Source organism: Pogoniulus pusillus, chromosome 7, assembly GCF_015220805.1.
Source record: "Pogoniulus pusillus isolate bPogPus1 chromosome 7, bPogPus1.pri, whole genome shotgun sequence".
Classification (NCBI taxonomy): domain Eukaryota; kingdom Metazoa; phylum Chordata; class Aves; order Piciformes; family Lybiidae; genus Pogoniulus; species Pogoniulus pusillus.
Genome location: NC_087270.1, coordinates 17,296,692 through 17,318,871, shown reverse-complemented (window position 1 = coordinate 17,318,871; position 22,180 = coordinate 17,296,692). Strand labels below are relative to the sequence as shown.

At 44.7% G+C, this 22,180-nt stretch overlaps 1 long non-coding RNA gene across 1 annotated transcript in view; it reads left to right on the top strand.

Moving 5' to 3' along the window:
* The window catches only part of LOC135176771 (uncharacterized), a 93,676-nt gene that overhangs the window by 69,111 nt on the left and 2,385 nt on the right, over positions 1 to 22,180 (top strand). Inside the window, exon 2 of the long non-coding RNA XR_010302818.1 lies at positions 4,702 to 4,847. This is a non-coding gene — a long non-coding RNA (uncharacterized LOC135176771). The remainder of the gene's footprint in view (positions 1 to 4,701; positions 4,848 to 22,180) is intronic.

Genomic DNA, 22,180 nt, shown 5'->3' with positions numbered 1-22,180 from the left:
ATGAAATGATTTTTCTATTGTGCCTGACAAGATTATGATCAGACAAAGAAGAAAATGTGGATGCTGTTATTACTAGAATGAAAGAATTTGAATGTAATCATAGCAGTTAGAGAAATGTGTTTTTAAAGACTTTGGGAGAGGTCCTAATGAGGCTTTACTTTGCAGATCTAATTGTGATTTGCAAGACCATATGACAGTTCCCAGTGGTGTCCATAGGGAACAACAGGACACCAGTAATTTTACAGATGTGGCTTCCCCCATAGGAGAACAAAAACAGTGAGGAAAAACTGAAGTGACCCAGCACTTGGAGAGCCTCTGAACTCTATCTTTTGCCTGGGATGCCCTCATGAATTTATTGTTGCCTAGTAACATTGTCGTGAATTCTTCTATAGTGCAGCTGAGCTTGGAAGAGAGGAAAAACTCAGAGAGGTATCACAGGATCCAATTTTATGGAAATGTCTTCATAAAGCAGAGCTGAGGCATACCATGTACCATGTCATCTATCTCAGATCTCTGATTAGTACTTGGAGTGACATCGGTAGTTGGGGAGAGAAGAAGGCTATTGAGTGCCAACAGGACATTCCTACCTTGTCAAACACACCAGTGCAGATGTTATGGTCTCAACCTCTGCTCCGAGTTTTCTGTTAACTTCTGTGAACATCTGTTATATATTGGGCCTCCACCCTTTGCTCTTGGCATTGTCACAATGACACTGTCACAAGCACTTTCTTGGTCAGGGCATACCAGCAATGCTAGAGTTTGCAAGGGATTGTGTGGAATGATTGGATCTTCTCTTCTTTGTATTTAGATAGTCATGAATACAGACATCTTTATTTTGGAGGAGTGAAGAGGAAAAGATACTGTGATAAAGGCAAAAAAATGTTAAACAGGAAAGGAAGCCATGGAATAATATGTGATCTCCTCTGGAGGTTTTTCTTGCAACCTAATGAATGTTCTTGCTCCCTCTTACTCCTTACACCTGTCTTGTGTTCTTTGTCCCCTGCTTTGTAGTTGATAGTAGCTTGGGGGAAGGAATTGTCATGGTCTGTTGATGACACAATGAGTTTGTGTGTCACTTGTAACTGATTCATAGCTTACTTTGGAAGAGGGAACAGACTAAGGTCCACCAGAAGAAGCCACATGCCTGCACAGTAGCTTCAGCTATGTAAGCTCTAGCTGAGGTCTTAAGCATTGCTTGCACTTTTAGTCACAGTGATCATCTTGTTGTTTCCACAAAAAAAACACCCAAAAACACATAGATCATGATAGCCAAATCTTTATGTGGGAGGAAAAGGGACGTTTCATAAGAAGCTGGAGATGGAAGGAGGAAATTGCAGTCAGCGACATCAACTGTTCATCAGAGCAATGACACACCAGAAGACAGAGAGGCTTAGCCAAACAAGTGCTGCCTGTCTTCACTGCTGAGCGCAACAGGAGCTGCTGAGTCAAAGCAGAGAGCAACTCCGTCCAGGGCTGTGCTGAGGAGGACTATGCTGCAATATGTGTTACCAAGGATTTGTTAGGAGACTTGGAGAAGAAAAGGAAAAAGCCCTCATGGGAGATGGTCTACTTTTAATGAGCCCAAACCTCTTCCACAAATTAAGTGAAATATTTTAAAAGGAAACAATATTACTTTGGTTTTATTTGTTTCAGCTACTTAGTTACAGCTCCACGTGGACACAATTAATGGAGGAAATAGAGTATTTTATAAGCCCAGAACTCTGAGATAGAGATTTTGTGACCATGTGAAATTCTTTGCCCTAATCACCACACATTCCTTAGGAGAAGGTTGTGTATTGCTGAACATTATTAACTTTGATTCAAAAAATGTTCTGTCTAGTCATTGAATGGAAAAGGTCAAAAATTGCCATGGAATTACTGAGTGCTGAATTTTGCCCTCCAGTTTTCACTAAAGTCTCTGCTGTCCATCTCTGGCTCAGGTTTGTGCTAACTCTGTTCAAAGTATTCCCCAGCAAGAGAGAAGTGACCTTTCCACTGGAGCTGGTTTTACTTCCCACATCCCTTTCAGACTCCCCATGGGACCTCATGTAAATCACTTGGACATTCAGGACCCCATTTCTCCAATTTTTTAACTAGAATATTATTTCTCTTTTATTTGCCTTTATACATGATGAATCTGTCAGTACAATGAATCACGGGTTTTGAGTGGTGTCTAACACCAACCGTCTAATCCTTGCTGGCCAAGGAAGAAAAGGAGATTGAGGTAAAATCTAAGGATGGACTTTGTTTAGATGTAAAGTTTCATTTGTGCCTTGCCCTGCTTGCTGGATGAAAGGCGAACAACAAAGTCACCTTCAGGAAAAATATAATGGTTTCTCATTCTTCTGAGACTGCCTCAAATATCAGAGGCAGGATCCATAAAATATCAGATCTGGGCTTTCTGGCAGGAAGCAGGTGTGATTTCTGGGCTTCTGAATGGAGACAGTTGATCAGTTCCTCAGATGATACAGGCCCATTAATCAGCCATCTGCCTCTCAACAGGCCTGAAACATTCTCCTTTTTAGCTCTCAGACCAGCACTGCTGAGAAGATTTCATTGCAACAGGCTGTTAGATGGAGGTAAACAACATCTTGCTGATGCAGTGATCTGTGCAAATATTCTGACAGTGAAGCATAGCAGTGGAGTAAATAAACAACCCCAATGCCCCTTCCCCTCCCACAGGCCAATAAATACAGTTTACTGTACACATTGCTCTTCAGGGCCGTAGTGTGAATCCATTAGTAGGGCAAGGGTGAGTGACTTCTGACTTCAGTGACCCTTAAAGTTAATCCAGCATTGTAGGGGCAGAATTAAATGTGATGAGCTCAGAAACTGTGATAAAACTAGATTTAAGTGCACAGCTGGGTAGCAACCTATAAAGACAGAATTTAAAACCATAGTAAAAACTTTGTAATCTAATTATGACTGTGAAGTTAAAGGTGAGGTATTTGCAGCATGATTCACACGCACCACAGCTGACCTCTGACATCTTGAATATATTACATGGTTTCCTCACTACAGGAGTAATTTTGAGTTGCTCTCTCACACTACATGGTTCCGTACATTTTCTTCTGTGTACTGTCTTTGGAGGTGGTAGGATAAAACAGAACTGCTGATCAACACTTTGCTAAACATCTGCTTTCTGCAAAACATCTGCTTGCCTGAGGCTTCCCAGGATTGCTCCTTCCGTGCTCTGGGCACCCAGCAGCAAGGCATGGAGGCAGAGGTTGCAGCAGGTGTACAACACTTCTGAAAAATCAAAGCTCCTAAGAGTCCAAGAAGAAACCACAGCAAGAGCAAGCACATCTCAAACTGCTTTTAGCCTAGCTAGTCTTAATACTAGGAGGAGGGAGGATGCAAAGCACGTTACAGCTTGGATGTAGGATACAATCTCAGGCAACTGGGTCCAGCTGAAGCCCATGTCTTCATTGAAACTGGCACCTAATTGCCACTACCTCAGATAAGTAATTTCAGTGCTGGCTCATCCAAAATCCCAAAGAACCAAGCAGGGTTCATGGGAAAAACCAACCCCGTGAACCCTGCTTGGTTCTCCTTCACCACTGCCAGTGGACAGGGCTTCCTTTGCTGAGCCAGTGGGGTTCAGAGTGCTCTTGTGAGGATGGGCATTGTCAAGTCTGACAACCTTAAATCCAAGTCTAACACAGGTTAGCCCAGCATCCTAAGAGCACTACATGTATGGGGAGATGTAGAAGGAGGATTTAAACAGGTTTACACAGGCTGGGAACAGCTGGGAATTTGCTTTAGGAAAGACAGCTGAGGAGATCACTCTTTCTTCAGCCAGCCTATGTCAAGACACAAATTTCAAATTATTTAGAAATCTACCCCATGTGATAGTTCTGACTTTGTTTTCCTACATCCTAAAAAGCAGTTAAAAAATTGAGTAGAAATTTTAGAGGAAAATCCTTTTATATGAAGTCTGGAAAACTCTATATTGTTATTTTTTCTTTAACTATAAGAATTTGGTGACATTTCTGAAATCAAATCACATTTCTTTTCACTCTGTTTGAATTTGTCCCAAAAAGCTTCCTTTTAAGACTGATTAAAGCCAAGCTATATTCCTGTAGTGTAATGCTCACAGAAATGGTTGAGGACAATGTTGTTTGTAGAATCAGTATCCTAAAGTAAACTACATCCTCTCATAATGCAATGTGGACACAACTGATCAGTCTCCAGAAATATTATTATTAAACTGATTAAATATTTACCATGTTTGTGAAATCAAACTGAAACAAATCTGTTGCTTAGGCTTCCTCAATGGATAATCAAATAATACTTTTCCTCTAATAATTTTAAAGATACTATGTTTCAGAACCTGTCCCTCTCATTCTTCTGTTGTCAGACTTGGAGGGGAAGAGCAGAGCCACCAAGGAGACAATCTGTTTAGGGTTCAGAGTGATCTTCTCTCTTGTGGGAAGAGGAAGGTGTGAAAACCGTTGGCTAAAATAGATGATTGATCAGCAATGGGTGGGAAAGATATGTGCAGTGCTCCTAGAAAACAACTACTCAAAGTTTCCAAGGGCAGTTTGTGTTTGTAATCACAAGCCCATCTTAATACAGGTATTTAGAGTGCTGGATTTTGTTTGTGAGAAGAAAAGATGCTACATGGATATATTGAGGTGCCATATTCACTTCTGCCATCTCTAAGATAACTTCCTCCCAAACATCCTTCTTTTCATGCAGCTGTACAAGAGCTACACAGCAGACAACAGTTTCTAAAATGCAGTCAAGGACTACCAGAAAGCAACACAACAGACACCCCCAGAACACAGGAAGCAGCCTGCCAGCTGCAGAAAGCCAGCGTGAGGATCAAAAGAGCAACATCCCAGGTACAAACAGGGTGAGATACTATCAATCCCAGGCCAGCAACCACCCACTGCATGCTCCACTGGGGTTAGAAATCCCATTCTGTACAGCAGTTCTTACATGCTTGAGAGTAAGGGAGAATGTAACAGCCTCAGTCTACAAGGCACAGACAGGAGGTGGTAAACACCTTGATAAGGAAACTGGAGTGAAAATACCAGCTTTAGGCAATCTAGATTTTATCAGGGAAATATGCAGGGATGAGTAACTACCTGACATGCAGATGTGCCTACGAAGAGTGCCAGTAGCCTGCCAGTCCACACTGCTGGCCTCAGGCATCATGCCTGCATTTTCAAAACCATGTGATTTCAAGGTATGTCAAGGGGGTATTTTTGCATGAGATTCTTGGTTACACAGTGCCAGGGCCTAAAGTCAATCTACAGCTCTATGTCTGGGACAATCTATAGATTTAACACTGGAGGCTTGCTTTTCTGCTCTGAGCAGCCTCCTGGCATGTCAACAAAGGTTATTGCTCTGTTTAGCAATGACTTAAATTTCACAGCATGGGAATCTCTGTGTAACAGGTGAAAAAAAAGCCCCTAAAAGCTCAGCAAAATCATAAAGAAATTAATACTGTGTATTGCTCAGTAAGTGGGTGGTGTCTTGTAGACCATTGCTATTGCAGCCACTGTGGAACCTAAACATGACCTATGCCTGGTCCCATCAGAGTCTCTGCAATCTAAGTCATGAACCTGGTGAGAGCAGTTGGGAATTGGAGTGCTGGAAACTGGCACAAGGTATATATTCATATTTGAGATATGAGAATGGTGGGGTAAGAACCCCAGAGAAATGGTAATGGCACTAAGTCGGTGTTCAAGGAGCATCTGGATGATGCTCTTCATCATAAGGTTTAGTTTTAGATAGTTCCAAGAGGAACAAGGAGTTGGACTAAATGATCCTTGAGATATTCTGTGCTTTTATGACATTATACAGAAAGTTTGGAGAATTACCTCTGTGTCTCTTACTGGACCCCAATAGAAGACTGTGGAGCTGCTTGTTGGCTATTCTCCCTCATACTCCTGATTGCTAGGAAAGTCATTGCTTTGGTTGTCATCAACCAACACTCTTCAGGTGTCTTAAATGTTTTTACATAGATTTTTGACCAAGACTACAATATAAGAGAAAGTTCAAGCAGCTCAATTCCTGGTGTGGAAAGAGCAAGAAGAGCTTGGAAGCTTGAAGGAATGGCCTGGAAACCTGAACAAGGAGAAAGAAAAGAGTTGTTATATTGCAGAAACGATAAGGGGTTGGGGCAGCACTCACAGCTCTGCCATGATAGAGGATCAGATGCCAAAGGGGAGAAAATGGTCACTTTCTGAGGGTGATGCTTAGTGTGGCTAATGACAAACATTAGTAGAAAAAATATGGGCACTGTTGGAGAGAGAGGCCCAAGAATGGATAAAGAATAAATTTGCTCTGCTGTGTATAGAGAGACCAAACAGATGTTGGGCCAGATCCAGAGCCCACTGATTTAAGGAAAGGTTCCCTTTGGTTTCATCGTATGCTGTCTCAGACCCATTATAGTTTCAGAGGAAGCAGTGGAGACCATGAGTACTAACTTGTGGTGACTGGAGCAGTGTGTGTTGTATAGATGTGGGCTGTGACATTTTCATGAAGAAAACAGATGAGTCTTATAGATGTGTCCGTTTGGCCTGGGTGACCCTCCTGCCCCGCTTCCCCCACCTGATGGTAAGCAGTCTCACACAGTTTTGATCCTCTAGCCAACATTTTGTTATGACTCTCTGCAGAAGTGCCCCTCTCTGCCTTGTGTATTCCCCCTCCTATGCAATGAGATTCGGGTGTGATCTCGTGGTGGCCCAGGGTTTAGAAACCAGTGATTTGAGCCTTCCACAGGAAAGGAAGAAACAAGACTTGCTGACCAGGGAGGAATTTTGTTGTGGACCAGCAAAAAAAATAATGTAAAGCAGGTGTTTGTGCAATCGTGAGACATTTGTAAAACCAACGCTGTCCAAAAAAGTCTCCCACTCACATCCTCCTCCACATGACATGGCAAGGTCTAACGTGGAGGATCACAAATAGAAAACATCTCTCTACACTAGTTGGCACACGACCTGCACTGGGGCCTCACTCCCCTTCAGCTGTCTGTGTTTTTCTGTTTACTTAGGTGTGTGTCTTTGTTCCCATTTTTGCACTTAGCACAAGTAGAAAGGAAATGGGATTTCATACAGCTTAGGAGACCAGGACCTCACATGGGCCTTTATTCATCCTCACACCACAGAGGGCAGTGTGTGCAGGACAGACCTTCCAGCCTCCCCAGGACCTTCCTCCTTTTAGTTAGCCTGCTTGAAGGGTTTATGATATTCAGAGATACAGACATAGGCCATACTCAGGTTAAGCTGGGCTCCTGTTTTGGAGTGAGAACTTCAAGCTGAGCAGTAACCATTTTCTCCCGGTGATGGTATCAGGAGGAACAGATTGACCATTGCACACAAAGATGCACCAACAAACAGCAGATGCTGTTTCACTCAAGGTCGTGAATCTACTGGAATTGTAATTTGGGAAATAGTTGAATTTTGGCCAGCTTAAGGAGAGGCAAGGAAGGAAGTTATAAGGGTAATTTCAAGGCTCCTCTCAGGACCACCCTTACTCAAACATGGATAGCATTGTTCTCTGTCTCTGTTAATGAGGGAAATCCTCACAGTGTATTGGGATTGACTCTAGTATCATTGAAAGAAAGAAACCCTTTTCTCCTGTGAGAAAGCCTGCTGTGAAAGGGGCTAATACTTCACAAAGCTTGCAGGTTTTGCTCAGCACTAGGACCATTATACCAATTTATTTCAACTAAAGGCTTAACCTGGTTTCCCTTGACATCATACCAAGCTCCTCACAGTCTGCCTCTGGATTTTCAATCACACAGCAGCAAAGAACCCACTTCTCAATCTTTTGGAAAAAGCTATCAGTCTCATCCACCTCTAGCTATATTCACAGAATTATCAAATTGTTTTGGTTGGAAGAGACCTCTCAGATCATTGGCTCCAACTGTCAGCCTAGAACTACCCACCAAGTGACCATTAAACCATATCCCCCAGCACCACATCTACATGTCTTTCTAATCCTTCCAGAGATGGTGGCTCCACCACTTCCCTGGACAGCCTGTTTCAGTGCCTCATAGCCTTTTTGGTGAATCATTTTTACCTAATATACAGTTTAACCTCCCTTTGCAGCTATTCCATTGTCCAGGCTGGCAGTAGCATGTACACACTTACAGCAGCACTAGTCATGGATCAGGCTGAGCTGAATTTTAGGTACTTAACAGGTTTAAACTGTGACCCTACAACACCCAATCTCCAAAATAGAATCTCTCATTTTACTGACAATAATGCACTTCTAACCCTATTTGAAAAGAAGCTGCTATTGAAAGAAGCTGCTAAACTTTTTTGGCAAGTTAAGGGCCAGTTTGCATCTGGATAAATTGCTTAACAGGAAGGTTGTGTGGGAACTTGGCAATCGTGCCATCACACAGCTAAAGGAGAACACCTGAGCTCTGCCTTCTTGCCCAGTGTTTAACCATGCTGGCTTGTTTATATTTGGATGGTAGATGGGTGGAGCCATTCTTCCATCCACTTGGATGTCAACCTGAGCTGCTGCAATTATACCATAATTGTGTCCCACTATTGGACATAACTCGTCTGCTCATTTTCCATAAATACCAGCTGGATGGCTTCACCTGGCAGTGGCTGGGAATTGTCATGGCAGATATGGAAGCCCAGAAAACATGGGGAATCACAGCTCCATCTGAGTTATGGTGTTCTCCAGGTGGCAAAGTCTAACAGGACGGTGTGCTGTTTGATTTAGACATCTAATTGAGGATGTCCCTGCTTACTGCAGAGAGGGCTGACCAGATGACCTTTGGAAGTCCCTTCCAACCCAGACCATTCTATGATTCTATAATTTTATGATCAACAGAGTGCCAGAGAAGAACTGTCAGCTTTTAGACTGGGATTCAGGTAGCTGTAGAGAAAGCAAAGCAAGGGCAGTATTCCTGTGCTATTTCAGTCCAAAAGTTAATTTCTTATTAATATAAGATGCAAACTAATGGGGGAGCTTTCAAATTTCAGATGATTGTTCAAAATTACTCAAGCTTTATAATCAAATAGCACTTCCTATTCCTACCTATCCACCACAGTAGCCTTTGCACTTTGTGATGGTTTGGGTGTTCCTGGCCCCCCCCCCACTTTAGAAGTTACCCAGACTAGTCTCAGCCAGCTCTGGGAATATAAATGAAGCTATTTATTTACAGCTAGCACAATATACAAGCAGATATTTACAGTATATACAGTTATAGACAGAAATATACAAGGTAAAATGTGATACAGAAACACAACTCCCCTCCCAGAAACCTGAATTCCCAGGAGGGGCTCTCAACCACCCCTGCACCTTCCCCCTGCCCCTCTCAACCCTACCCCAGTCCTAAAGAAGAAGAGAGGTTCAGCCAAGAGGTTAAGAAGCAAAGGTGAGTGGAAGGTGAGGTTAGGGAGATGCAGCTCAGTCAGAAGCCCAAGGCAGAGTGACAAAATGGCGAGAGTGTTATCTAATGTTTTCCTTTCTTCTTCAGCAAGACTCTGAGGGGAGTAGACATCACCATTGTTTTCCTTTCACAGCCTATGGTCTAGTTCTTCTCACCGAAACAGTCTAGCTAGCTTCAAACTAGCACGCTCTTCCATACCAACCAGTTCCAGTGGATGGAACCCCATGCAGAATGTATGCAGCCATGTATTAACTTCAGGGCTATTTGTACCACAAGTGAGCTCTAATTCTAAATAACAATGATGCCAGCCTTTCTGGGTTTTTTTTCCCCAGGACTCAACACACTTTCCTCTATTGGAGCTCATCATTTCATAACTCCAGAAATTGCAATATAAACCTTGGCTACTATGCACACTTCAACTTGAAAACAGAGCAGGGATCTGGGATTTTAATTCAAGCAAATTTGACAGTGAATTAGAAACAGGATCCAGCTGCATCTCTTACAGTTAAAAGAAAAAATAGCAGAACATTGGAGCTGAAGTTAACTCTGTCTTTCTTTTAGCTTTTTTTCCTTCCTTTTGCTTTAGAAGAGGCCTGAAATACTATAATTAAATTGTCATTTGTTCCTTGCCTTGGTAGAAGTTCTGCCTAGCTGAACACATCTCAATTTCCATCCTAAGCATTTACCTACAGCACAGGGTCGGAGGAGGGGGGCAGTTTATTACTTGTTCTAAGAAATTAGAAATCAGAGGCACGCACAGTCTGCCTGTTATAGTCTTCAGCATGTGTGTTGCCAGGCTCTACAAGTTATACATCATTAGTGCAGAGAGTGTCCAGGAGAGCCCAAAGCTTGTGCAGGTGTGTTGGCAAAGCTCACACCACTTCCCTCCCTCCTCCCTCTCCACAGCACTTTCAGCAAGCCAATACTTGAAACTCGATGTGGCAAAATCAGGGAGAACTCTTCTAAGGTCTGTTAGCTCAAAGCTCACCCAGCAGACGTGACTGTGAGATGGGCGTGCAGCCTGCGCGGGTCTCGCTGGAAAAACCAAGCCACTGAGTGAAAAGCTGAGTGTGTTTTTCCAGGATTGTATGGGGGGTTCGGGGGGGAAAGTGAGCATGTGTTGTTTTAAGAACTTTCAGATATTAGAAGTTTAGTGAACAGAGACAGCTTTTTTTTTTCCTCCCCTTTTCCCCTGCCTTTGAACTTTCAGAATGACTACGGGGAATATATTCCAGACTGTTTTCAATGACCCGTTCATATGGTGGTTAGAAGGGAGTGAGATTCATTCAGTCTCTGCTCTTGGCATTTGCTGCCATTATTTATGCATTCCACTCAGATAATCAATAAAGTGGATAGTGCCTGAAGGTAAACAAACACACAGCTCTTTCCCAGCTTCCAGACAAGACAGAGAGAGAAGCTGGGAAAGGAGCCTTTGCATATTCAGCACTTGTTAAAGGAGCAAAATACAGTGCCATGTGTTACTGTCACATCTTGAATCTTGGGCATTCAACAGCAGTTCCTTTCAATGTTGTATAGCACCCTGGCCACACAGTACCTGATCACCTCACAAAGCTAATCATCTTCCCTGGCTTTGCTCAAGAAGTTGTCCTCTCTGCATATACAGCATGCCAAAGGGCAAGAACTGTCATATGGGTTGCAAACACAACAGCAGCAGCTGTGGTCTCCCTTAGGGAGGAAGAATCTCACTGAGTGTAGTTTCAGTTGTTTAGGGTACACCACCACAGTTGCATTTTTACAGTCAGATGTCCTGACCCCAGGCTAGTGTGCAGTGACAAGTGGGTGGCCTGTGCAGGGTGTGGTGTCTCTCCATAGCATGGGATGAGTTTTTCCAGCCAAAATCTTGTTTGAACCCCAAGCTAAAATGTTGAGGCTGTCTCTTTGTGCTGCTCATGGCAAAGTTACCTTTCCACAGTCCACAGGGCTGTCTCTGCCCACTGAAGAATGCAATTCAGATTCTCCATCCTCTGATGAGATACTACGAGCCAGGAAAGTATGTGAGTGATCATGTATTAGAAGATATTTAATGACTATTTTAGTAGGTTGGCAGCTTCAGCCTCCCTTCTTGCAAAGATTAAGATGAACCATTGGCACAAACCTGAGCATCTCCACTGCAGCCTACCTAAACAGAGCTACACCAGGTACCAGCACAGGGCCTCTGAATCAAGCAGGTTTTTTGAAAAAGGAGAGGCACGAATTTGTCCTTTTATTCCTGTAGTTCTGGAAAAACTTTTGTGCTCCAAGTTCCTCATGCTGTCACAGTGGGGACTAGGTTCTAGCTATGCACCTACGCAAGTTTTAATGGTCTTTCCTAAGAGCCTGTTCATGGCCTCCACTGAAGACAAGTAAACAGATGAGGTGAAGAAGTGATCTGACCCAGTGTAGCCATTCCCACATATTTCATTCATACCTTTCTCTTGTGAACTGCAAAGCCAGTAGGAATTCCATGGTGTACAACCAGAAAGAACCTCTGATGTCTGCAAGAGCTGGGGAGATCCAGAGTTTGGCAGCTGCCTTCTCAGAAATGAGAATATCAAGCAACTCACTGCTCCCACCTGTTGGGTGCCAGCAGGGCTATTTCACCTTATTGCTGTCTACAACTACCTGAGGGGTGGTTGTGGCCAGGAGGAGGTTGCTCTCTTCTCTCAGGTGGCCAGCGACAGAACGAGAGGACACAGCCTCAGGCTGCGCCAGGGGAGATTTAGGCTTGAGGTGAGGAGAAAGTTCTTCACTGAGAGAGTCATTGGACACTGGAATGGGCTGCCCGGGGAGGTGGTGGAGTCGCCATCCCTGGGGCACTTCAAGGCAAGGTTGGACGTGGCACTTGGTGCCATGGTCTAGCCTTGAGCTCTGTGGTAAAGGGTTGGACTTGATGATCTGTGAGGTCTCTTCCAACCCTGATGATACTGTGATACTGTGATACATATCTGGACAGCAATAATTACAGGAGAGCAGTCACTTGACCACTACTAGAAGGTCTCTGCTATCTCCTAATCCAGGCAGTAAGCAGAAGTGTTTGTTCATAGCCTACTCCATTGTCCATCTCCAGTTTTTCTCCATGGTGGTACATTGTTTGTGATGCTGTTTAAATCTTCCTACCCGCCCTAACAATGCCTCACGCAATCCCAGTGTGTCAGGAGCTTCCAGGCCACAGAAGAACTGATCCTGCTCAGCTCAGCTCTGTTTGTGGCAAAGTGTTTGCTTAGTGATTAACTCATGCATGGACATACACAGCCACAAATCTCTCGGTTGTCTCACAACCTTTTCATTCAATTAAGTCTGTTGACTTAGTCTCATTTTGAGCAGTAACTGGATTTAGATAAGGCAATGGAAACCAAAACATCAATTGTGTGATTTCTGACCTGGCCAGTATGTTGATCTGAGGGGAATGTTTGTGTGGGTGATAACCGAGGTAGTGCAGTGATTAGGACAAAGTCACTTGGTGCAAAGACTTCTCTAAAAACTCTGCACTAAGTACAAGCACTGTCCAGAGGAAGCAAGGGGACCTGTCTGCCTCCACAAATTCCGTATCCACCTTGCTTGATGTGCCATGCTATGAACAGCAGTCAGGGACGAAGGAGTCATGGTCGGTCTAAAGGAGCAGTCATGGTTGAGCTGGGGCTTGGAGCGCCTACTGTGTAAAAGCACTGTGCTGGAGCTCAGTTGATACAACTGTAACTGCCTCTCTGAAGCCAACAAAGCTCCCCAGGGATGTAATAATTTGAGATTTAGCCAGTTATTTTTTGTCAGCACCAGACCAAAGTTACTCTGGAATAATTTCTCCCTATGTGCTGGAGGGCATCAACTTACACTCAGTTCCTAGGGGCTTGATTTGCCCAGCATGAGCCAGCCCTCATCGCACACATCCCTGGCAAGCAGAGGTGCAGGCACTATGTCCTCAGCATTTCCATGATGTAGAACACAGGTGGCCCAGAAGGAAAAACCCTTTATACTACAACAGCTGATGTCACCCTGTACAAACAAGATAAAAGGAAGCTTTCTGTCTACAAGCATGTTTTTTGGGATGCACTCTTGTGTCTAATCACATACACAGTATGGTCAGAAATACTGATAACCATTTACTGTTATATATCTGTCAAAAGCACATTTCAGTGCAAGACTATAGTGTTCATGTTCCTTTCCAGATTACTGTTAAACTAACAGAGAGCATTCCTGACATACTGCATATTTTGAGCAAGAAACATGAAAAAATACAGAAGGATAAGCAGAAAAAGATAGCAAGAAGACATTACTACCTACGTACATGAGATAAGATACGCTACAGGAAAACAGAAAATGTATTACTGACTTTCTCTTTCATAGAATCATAGAATCAGCCAGGTTGGAAGAGACCTCCAAGATCATCCAGTCCAACCTAGCACCCAGCCCTGTGCAATCAACTAGACCATGGCACTAAGTGCCTCATCCAGTCTTTTCTTGAACACCTCTAGATACAGTGACTCCACCTCCCTGGGCAGCCCATTCCAATGGCAAATCACTCTCTCTGGCAAGAACTGCCTCCTAATATCAAGCCTATACCTCCCCTGGCACAACTTGAGACTGTGTCCCCTCATTCTGTCACCCTCACAGGGAAAAAATTCTTCTTCAGGTTCACATGGAACTTCCTATGCCTCAACTTCCACTCATTGCCCCTTGTCCTGTAACTGGGCATCCTTTCCTGCTGCCTGCAAGAATGGCCATTCTGATGTATTGTGAGGGTGGTTAGACACTGGCACAGGTTGCCCAGGAAGGTTGTGGCTGCTCCCTCCCTGGAGGTGTTCAAGGCCAGGCTAGATGAGGCCTTGAGCAACCTGTTCTAGTCAGAGGTGTCCCTGCCTATGGCAGAGGGTTGGAACTGGACAATCTTTGAGGTCACTTATAACCTAAACCATTCTATTGTTCTACAATTCTATTCTATGATTCTATGGTGAGTCTTAAATCCAAGAGACAAGTCAATCATGAAAGCAGGATGCATTTTGGGAATGACTTCTGGCAGGTGCTACAGGCAAAACTGAGATGCTTTTCCTTTGGAGTTTCTCCAAAGATTATTAATGTTTTTTAATAGATATCTCACTACGACTGTGCATTTCTTGGTTTTGTTTGACTGATTTTAATTGAACAACTTAACATTAAAAACACAAGCCTGTCTGCAGTATCTTCTGCAAGTTATTAGCCTACACTCAGAGATCCCATGCAGGCTTTGTCATAGAGACCAGTCATAGTTACTGAGAGAAAATCCTTGCTCTTCTTTATGCTTGAAATCATAGAATCAACCAGATTGGAAGAGACCTCCAAGATCAGTCTAACCTAGCACCCAGCCCTAGCCAGTCAACTAGACCATGGCACTAAGTGCCTCATCCAGTCTTTTCCTGAACACCTCCAGGGACGGTGCCTCCACCACCTCTCTGGGCAGCCCATTCCAATGCCAATCACTCTCTCTGCCAACAACTTCCTCCTAACATCCAGTCTATACCTGCCCTGGCACAACTTGAGACTGTGTCCCCTTGTTCTGTTGCTGGTTGCCTGGGAGAAGAGACCAACCCCCACTTGGCTACAACTTCCCTTCAGGTAGTTGTAGACAGCAATGAGCTCACCCCTGAGCCTCCTCTTCTCCAGGCTAAACAACCCCAGCTCCCTCAGCCTCTCCTCATAGGGTTTGTGTTCTAGGCCTCAACATCTCTCTTGAATTTCTCATACCACTGAGGGTTTCTTCCTCAAATAATCCTCTTTCCTTCTGACATGAATCTCTAACAACAGGAGATCAGACTAGTGTGTTGCCCTTTGAGAACTGCTGATGGACATTGAAAGGGGACAGATACGTTGTTGTGTGTTCACAAACCACGTGCAGCCTTAGCACATGTATTCCTCTGCAAGGCACAGCTTCACTACCAGAGGAAGAGAGAAACATGTCCCTTCAAATGACTTTTCTTTCCAGTCCCTCCCACCTGCTTGTTTTCCTTTCGGGCCACGCAGCACTTTTCCTAGAAGGGACATTGCAGCCACCGTGAGGCCAACATCTACTGAGGGAAGTGCTGTTCCCACGTGCATCTCGTGGGGTAGTGATGGGAAGAAGTGCTAAGCACCTCCGAAGACTGAGCCAGTACTTCACATCATCACTCCTGGTTCTGGAACTGGAATCACACCAATCAGCCTAAGCAGTAAGCGGCTGCTATGAGCACTCACAGATCTGCTCCTTGTTTGACCTTCGTATATGCTGCACATTTGGCACGTGGGAAGAGCACGTTTGGGGCACTCAGGCAGTCGGACTCAGCATTCACAGCAGCGACAGGGCTGGTGGAGTGCGTTAGGCTTTGTCTTTCTTGCACCAGGACATTGCGAGAGCGGTGGAAGTACACCATTCGCTGTGGGCTCGTCCCCTCGCTCTCCGTGCAGGCATCCGTGACTGTCTGTCACAGCTGCTGCCGCTGGAATCAGGAGGAGCACGTTAAAATCTGCTGCGTTTGGCCTGCGCGGGCGGTAAGCGCTGTACTGCTGTCAGCCGGCAGGGCAGGGCCGCGCAGCAGCTCCGCACACGCCGCGGGGCCGCGGCCGCGCAGGGCTCTGCCCTGGCAGGGCGGATTAGCGCAGCGCAGGGCGGATCAGCGCAGCGCAGCGCAGCGCAGCGCAGCGCAGCGTGCAGCTCCCGCCAGCCGAGCAAGTGGCTGCGCCTGCGTACACACACACACACACTCAGTCGCTGGCAACGGAACGTATATTAAACATCTTCTGGTAGCGATGAAAGATGGCATCCTCCCAGAGTTTTGCATACTTGTGGGCTAATCAGCCCTTTGTGTGAAAGCGTAGGTGGGGACTCTTAACAATATAAAGTTGATTAGCTCATCATCTTGGCTGTAGGGTCATACTGGTGTGCCCAGCCTGCTTTCAGAGCTATGAATAATCCAGCTTCACTACTGCCCTCTTAAAAAAAAAAGAGTGTAGTTTCAGGGCTTGGTACTCAAGCCTGTTTCTCAGTACAGGTGATGAGTAGGTATTCTCTTTTTATTCACTGGTATCACTCTTGGCTTCAGGTCTCCTTTGGACAGCTGTCAGTATCAAAAATTATACTTAGCTGACTTGCTATTTTCAGCCACTGATTGGAATAACATCCCTGAAGATTAGGCATGTGCGATTCACTGTCAGAGTGAGAGGACCACAGAAGACTGTGTTGATTTGGGCTCATTTAAATCTCTGTTAACAGTTTGGATGGTAGAGCAGACAAGGCTCTCACAGTAGCCTGAACCAACAAAACAATCTGGGAGCCCCTCGGTTCTAGAGGGGAAGAGGATTTCTTTATAAACTTCAGAAATAATCTTACATGGAAAAGAAAGTGCATAACTGAAATATATATAAGGAACCAAGACATGGCACTGGCAGTGCGGTAGCACATCTGGGAGAGAAGCAGCTCAAATCCAAGTCTACCCTGTGATGCTGCGACCAGAAAGATACTTGCTGGTGGAAGAGGCATTAAGAACACACTTTTATGTGGAGGCCATTCTGGTGCTAGAGAAGCCCAGGCTACATATCTCCTCTCTGTATTGCAAGACTGTAAAGACAGGAGGAGGCCTGCGGGAGAGCAACAGGACTGATAAAAAGTTTCAGAAAATGGATTTGTTTATTCTAGAAATGATTGAGGACAGCTATGAGAGACTTCACATGTGACTACAGTACCTGAAAGGGTTATGGCAAAAGGGTATGGTGATCATTTGGTCTATTTGCGCAGGGAAGGAAAAGGTTGGGGTTTTTTGATGTTTGGTTTGTTGTTTTTTTTTCAGTGAAACAGAGGAGGTAAAAGTAGTAAACCTCTGACCTTAAAACTGGTGGCAAAGAGAGGCTTTGAGATCCTCATCTCTGGGAGTTTCCAAGAGGTTAAACTAATGTACAACAGTAGTGATGTAGACTCAGGTACAGATTCAGGAGGGTCTCTTCATATATACACATCTTTGCTTAAACCCATTCTTCAGTGGTTCTTGCTTTAGAGGCAGTAGCAGAAGGCATGTTGGAATCAAGTTTGGTTGCTGAAATGGAAACCATGCTGATAGGTGGGTATGTTTGCAAGGAAAATGTCGATAACACAGGAAAAAGCTATATGTGTCAGAACTGACAGCCAACGGTTTTAGATGTTCTACTCCAAAAGAAGGTATATTTAAGGAAAATGGGTACTCTAGCAAAACAGCCTTCCATTAAATGAAAGATTTAGAGGGAAAAAAACATGATGAGCTCTGTAGATCAGCAGCCCAGCAAAATCCCAGGACATCTGAAGTGTAGTTACTGATCCCAGAAACAGTTGCTCTTCGCTGTTTGGAATTAAGCAGAGATAACACAATGCCTCTGTAAGCAATGGAAAGATGGGTAAAGAGCCTGCCAGGGGAGCCTGACAGCAGATTCACCTAGGGAGAAAAAAAAAAAAGGAAAGGAAAAAAAAAAGGCAGTACAAGAGTAATTATCCAGAAAGACCCTGTGCAATGACTTTCCAAATTGAGAGGGAAATAGTATCTCTCACAAAGTCAAGGAAGGACTGCGGTTAAGAGATTAGAGTCAGAAACCCAGCATTCAAAAACTGTTAATTCTCACAAAGCCTACACTTACATATATTCAATCCAGGAAACTGGTTAGTGGGATGTTGAAACTACCATATGTTTTTGCAGATGCTCCAAGTGTGTGTGCTCTCCTTATGTATATATGCTTTATACCTACTTTTGAAACCGGGTCAAAACCTTCCAGTGCTCCAGGAGGCAAACCCTTGAGAATTTACACATCTGAGATGCTGTGATTAATGTTTCTGGACAGCATTTCACTTTTGCCTGTTAAGGCTCGGAAAAACAGGAGAGTGCAACAGGAGATCCACACCAAAGATCAAGGCAGACACATCTGCCTGCCTGCCAGATTTCATGCCAACAAATTAGAAGAAAATTAAAAACCCCAGGCCAGATTCAGATTTGGTCCTTGCTCTGGGAGTGCGAAGAGGTCTGAAAGGCTCCTACAGAGACATTTATGCCTGGCATAAATACACCATGGGAGCTTCAGTGCTTCTCCCTCTGATTTTGCCATCCCTTTAGCAGAAATATATCAAGTAATATGAAGGAATGAGATCATCTTGTTAAAACAGTCTTGAGTTTGTGTCACTTCAGTCAAGAGGCTGCAATGTCTACCTCTGCCCACCACAGCTCAATATCTGCTCTTCTAAACACTTCAAGTTCCAGGCTTACATCTTAAATCAACAATTCTGCAAGTGTAGGAGACAGAGGTCCATAAATGATCAAAAGTAGTTTTTTTCTCTAAAGCTTCAGGAAGACTTTCATCCTGAGACACCATTCTTCTGTCAGGCATGGAGGATGAGGTGCCTCATCATAGAATCATAGAATCAACCAGGTTGGAAGAGACCTCCAAGATCAGTCCAACCTATCCCCCAGCCCTATCCAGTTAACTAGACCATGGCACTAAGTGCCTCATCCAGTCTCTTCTTGAAGACCTCCAGGGACAGTGCCTCCACCACCTCCCTGGGCAGCCCATTCCAATGCCAATCACTCTCTCTGGCAAGAACTTCCTCCTAACATCCAGCCTATACTTTCCCCAGCACAACTTGAGGCTGTGTCCCCTTGTTCTATTGCTGGTTGCCTGGGAGAAGAGGCCAACCCCCACCTGGCTACAACCTCCCTTCAGGTAGTTGTAGACAGCAGTGAGGTCACCCCTGAGCCTCCTCTTCTCCAGGCTAAACAACCCCAGCTCCCTCAGTCTCTCCTCATAGGGTTTATGCTCCAGGCCTTTCACCAGCTTTGTCGCCCTTCTCTGGACACGTTCCAGCACCTTAACATCTCTCTTGAATTGAGGAGCCCAGAACTGGACACAGCACTCAAGGTGTGGTCTGACCAGTGCTGAGTACAGGGGCAGAATAACCTCCCTTGTCCTACTGGCCACACTGTTCCTGATGCAGGCCAGGATGCCATTGGCTCTCTTGGCCACCTGGGCACACTGCTGGCTCATCTTCAGCCTACTATCTACCAGTACCCCCAGGTCCCTTTCCTCCTGGCTGCTTTCCAGCCACTCAGTCCCCAGCCTTTTAACCTTAATTTCAGCACAAGTAGCCCCGAACTGCTCTGGAGTGGGGGCAATTCAATACAGCCTGATGATTACACATTGCCTCTTAATATAAAAGCCAATTATGTTTCTATTACCTTACACAGTTCCAAATTGCAAGGCTTATCTCACTGGAAGCTTGGGATGGCTCTAGAGTTTTCAGAAACCTAATGGTTAAAGGGTCACTTTTTAAATACAATGTTTTCCAGAAAGACTATCTTAAATATATAGTCCTATTCAAATCCTCTGCTTCCTTTAATGCTATTTTCAGGGTTTGTTGTTTGGGGTTTTTTTTCCAAATTAAACATTAGCCTTAGCAACATGCAGAAGATGTTAGATTAAAGGGACAAGGCTTGGGTTTTCCGTGTCTGTCCAGAAATAGCTGTTCCCTGGGTGGGCCAGGTGAACTCGAGCAACATTATTGTCCCATATGACTCTCCCCAGCTTTCTGGGTGGAGGAGAGAGGGATTTGACTAGTTGCTTGCAGAGAAATCTGGCCAAAAGCATTGGGCCACATCCTTTGTGGAGGTAAATCAGCATTGTCTCAGTGGCATTTCTGGAACCCTGACTATTTTCATCAGGATCAGGCCTTTTACATATGGTGAGGAAGTGGTAAAGATCACAAGGGGAGGGAACGATGCACATGCGTGGCAGTAATTGCAAAAAGCCATGGGGTTTTCCTATGTAGGTGGTGTCATTTTCTCCAAAGAATTAAAGTGTGGCTTTCCCCTCACTCCTTCCCTTTAAGAAGCCATGCTGAGCAGCACATCCCAATAAGACAACAAGCCTAGATGCCCAGAGGAAGAACAGTGTTGCTGTGAAGACACAGCCCCCAAAGCAAAATGTCTGGATTTTATTTGCAGCTCTGCCACAGACTTCCTGGATGATCATAGCCAAGTTAACCAGGTCCTTTTTTTTCCAAGCAGTGCCTGTGTCCTTCCTGCGTAAGCTTGCAGCTTGCGCTCAATGGTCAGGGCTTTGCCAGAAGGCCAGGAAGCACAAAGCTGCAGAGAAACGCTGCTGCCTGTGCACTGCCCTATTTTCCCCAGGCAAAGGGCAATGATGTGGTGAAGCTGCTGGATCTCTGACAGTAAGGATTGGAATCCAGAAACAAGCAAGAGCATCAGAGCAGATGGATCGGTGCTGCTCTGGATCAAAGCCCACCTTGCCCAATGGCCCACTGCTGTCACACAGTGGGAGTAGGCACCTGGAGAGGAAAGCAGTGTGAGTAGAGCTGGACACAACCACATTGTACTTTCCCAGCCTTTAACTATTCAAGGCATGGGGACTTCCAGAGCTAGGAGTGGTTCATATGAACTTAGAAACCCTCAAAGGATTTCTAAACCTGAGAGTGTGAGTAGTCCAGGACAAGCTCTGAAGGCATCTATTGATTTCTAGCTTCCCTGGAGCAGGACTCATTTCTTCACCTCTGTGTCAGACTTACTGGGTCACACAGGGCTTTTGTAGCTGCTACAAAGGACAGCCTTCCCATCACCATGTCAGCTCCCTGCCTCTCATGAGGAAGTGATGCTGCCTGCCAAGGAGTTTCCTCATCCTTTGGAAGGGAAATCTGGAGCGAACTATTATTGCTTTGCCAGTACAATGCCCTGTAATAACAGCTGCTCTTCTTTCAGGTCATTAAGTTACCAATGACAAATAGATCTTGAGTTGAAAGAGATGCCTTCCTTCTCTTTCCTTTTCCCTGACTTATGAAATGTATTTTGGAGATCTTCTTTCTTTATGACCAGGTATTCAAATATCCCTATTCAAATTGTCATCTTCCAGATCTTTCCTCAAAGGAGCCATGAGGCTGTACCCAGAAAACCAACATGTTTGTGCCCTGTCTCTGTGGCTCAGTAAGAACTGAAGCATGAGGAAATATTCTGAGGGGCACTAAAGATAGCGAAACTGGTTTTAGAATAAAGAAAGGTTTATTTGCTCTCAGAGACAGTCTTGCACCCTCTTTCTTCATGCCCCATCAGCAAAGTACACCCAGGAAGCCACAGAGCTGAGATAGAGTGGTGATGGGTTGAGCTTTCACCTCGACTTGTGGTGAGGTTCATAACACGGCTACTCAGCTTCCACCTGGAGATGGCTTTTGTCCAGTTGGCTGAGATGAGGACTGGATTGACAGAAAGCTGTTTGTATCCACCAGTGTAGACATGCCTAAATTCTCCTCGTGTACTACTGAAGGGTACTCAGATATTACAGTGATATGGGCAATCTGAGAACCTGTTTAGACCAGAATATGGGTTTCGGTGGCAGTCTTCTGGCTTATTAATTGGGTGACTTTGGCAAGTCTCAACTTGCTGTTGCCCCATCCAATAAATGGGTAGCAGCATATGCTTCCCTTTGTAAAACACTCTGAGGTCTATGGATAATCCTCCTTCCTTTTTCCCACCCATGATGATGGGACCAAGTGGAGTCTTACGACATGTTGAGTTTCTGTGGTCTAGCATTTGCCCAGCATTTAAAAATGACTCTTCAGCTGGAGTATACAATGTCTGTGACTGCCACCTGATTTTCATGGAAGCTCCTTGTTGAAATCAGGTCACTATAAGACTGAAAATGCACTAGGAGAGAAACTGAAATAGTCATCAGCTGTGTACTGATCCATGATGAGGCAGTGTCCTGCTTGGGGCAGCCTAAAAGCAGTAACCACACACATCAATAAGCTTGTCAATAACCGACAACATTTTGTGGCTCAAAGGTCTGCAA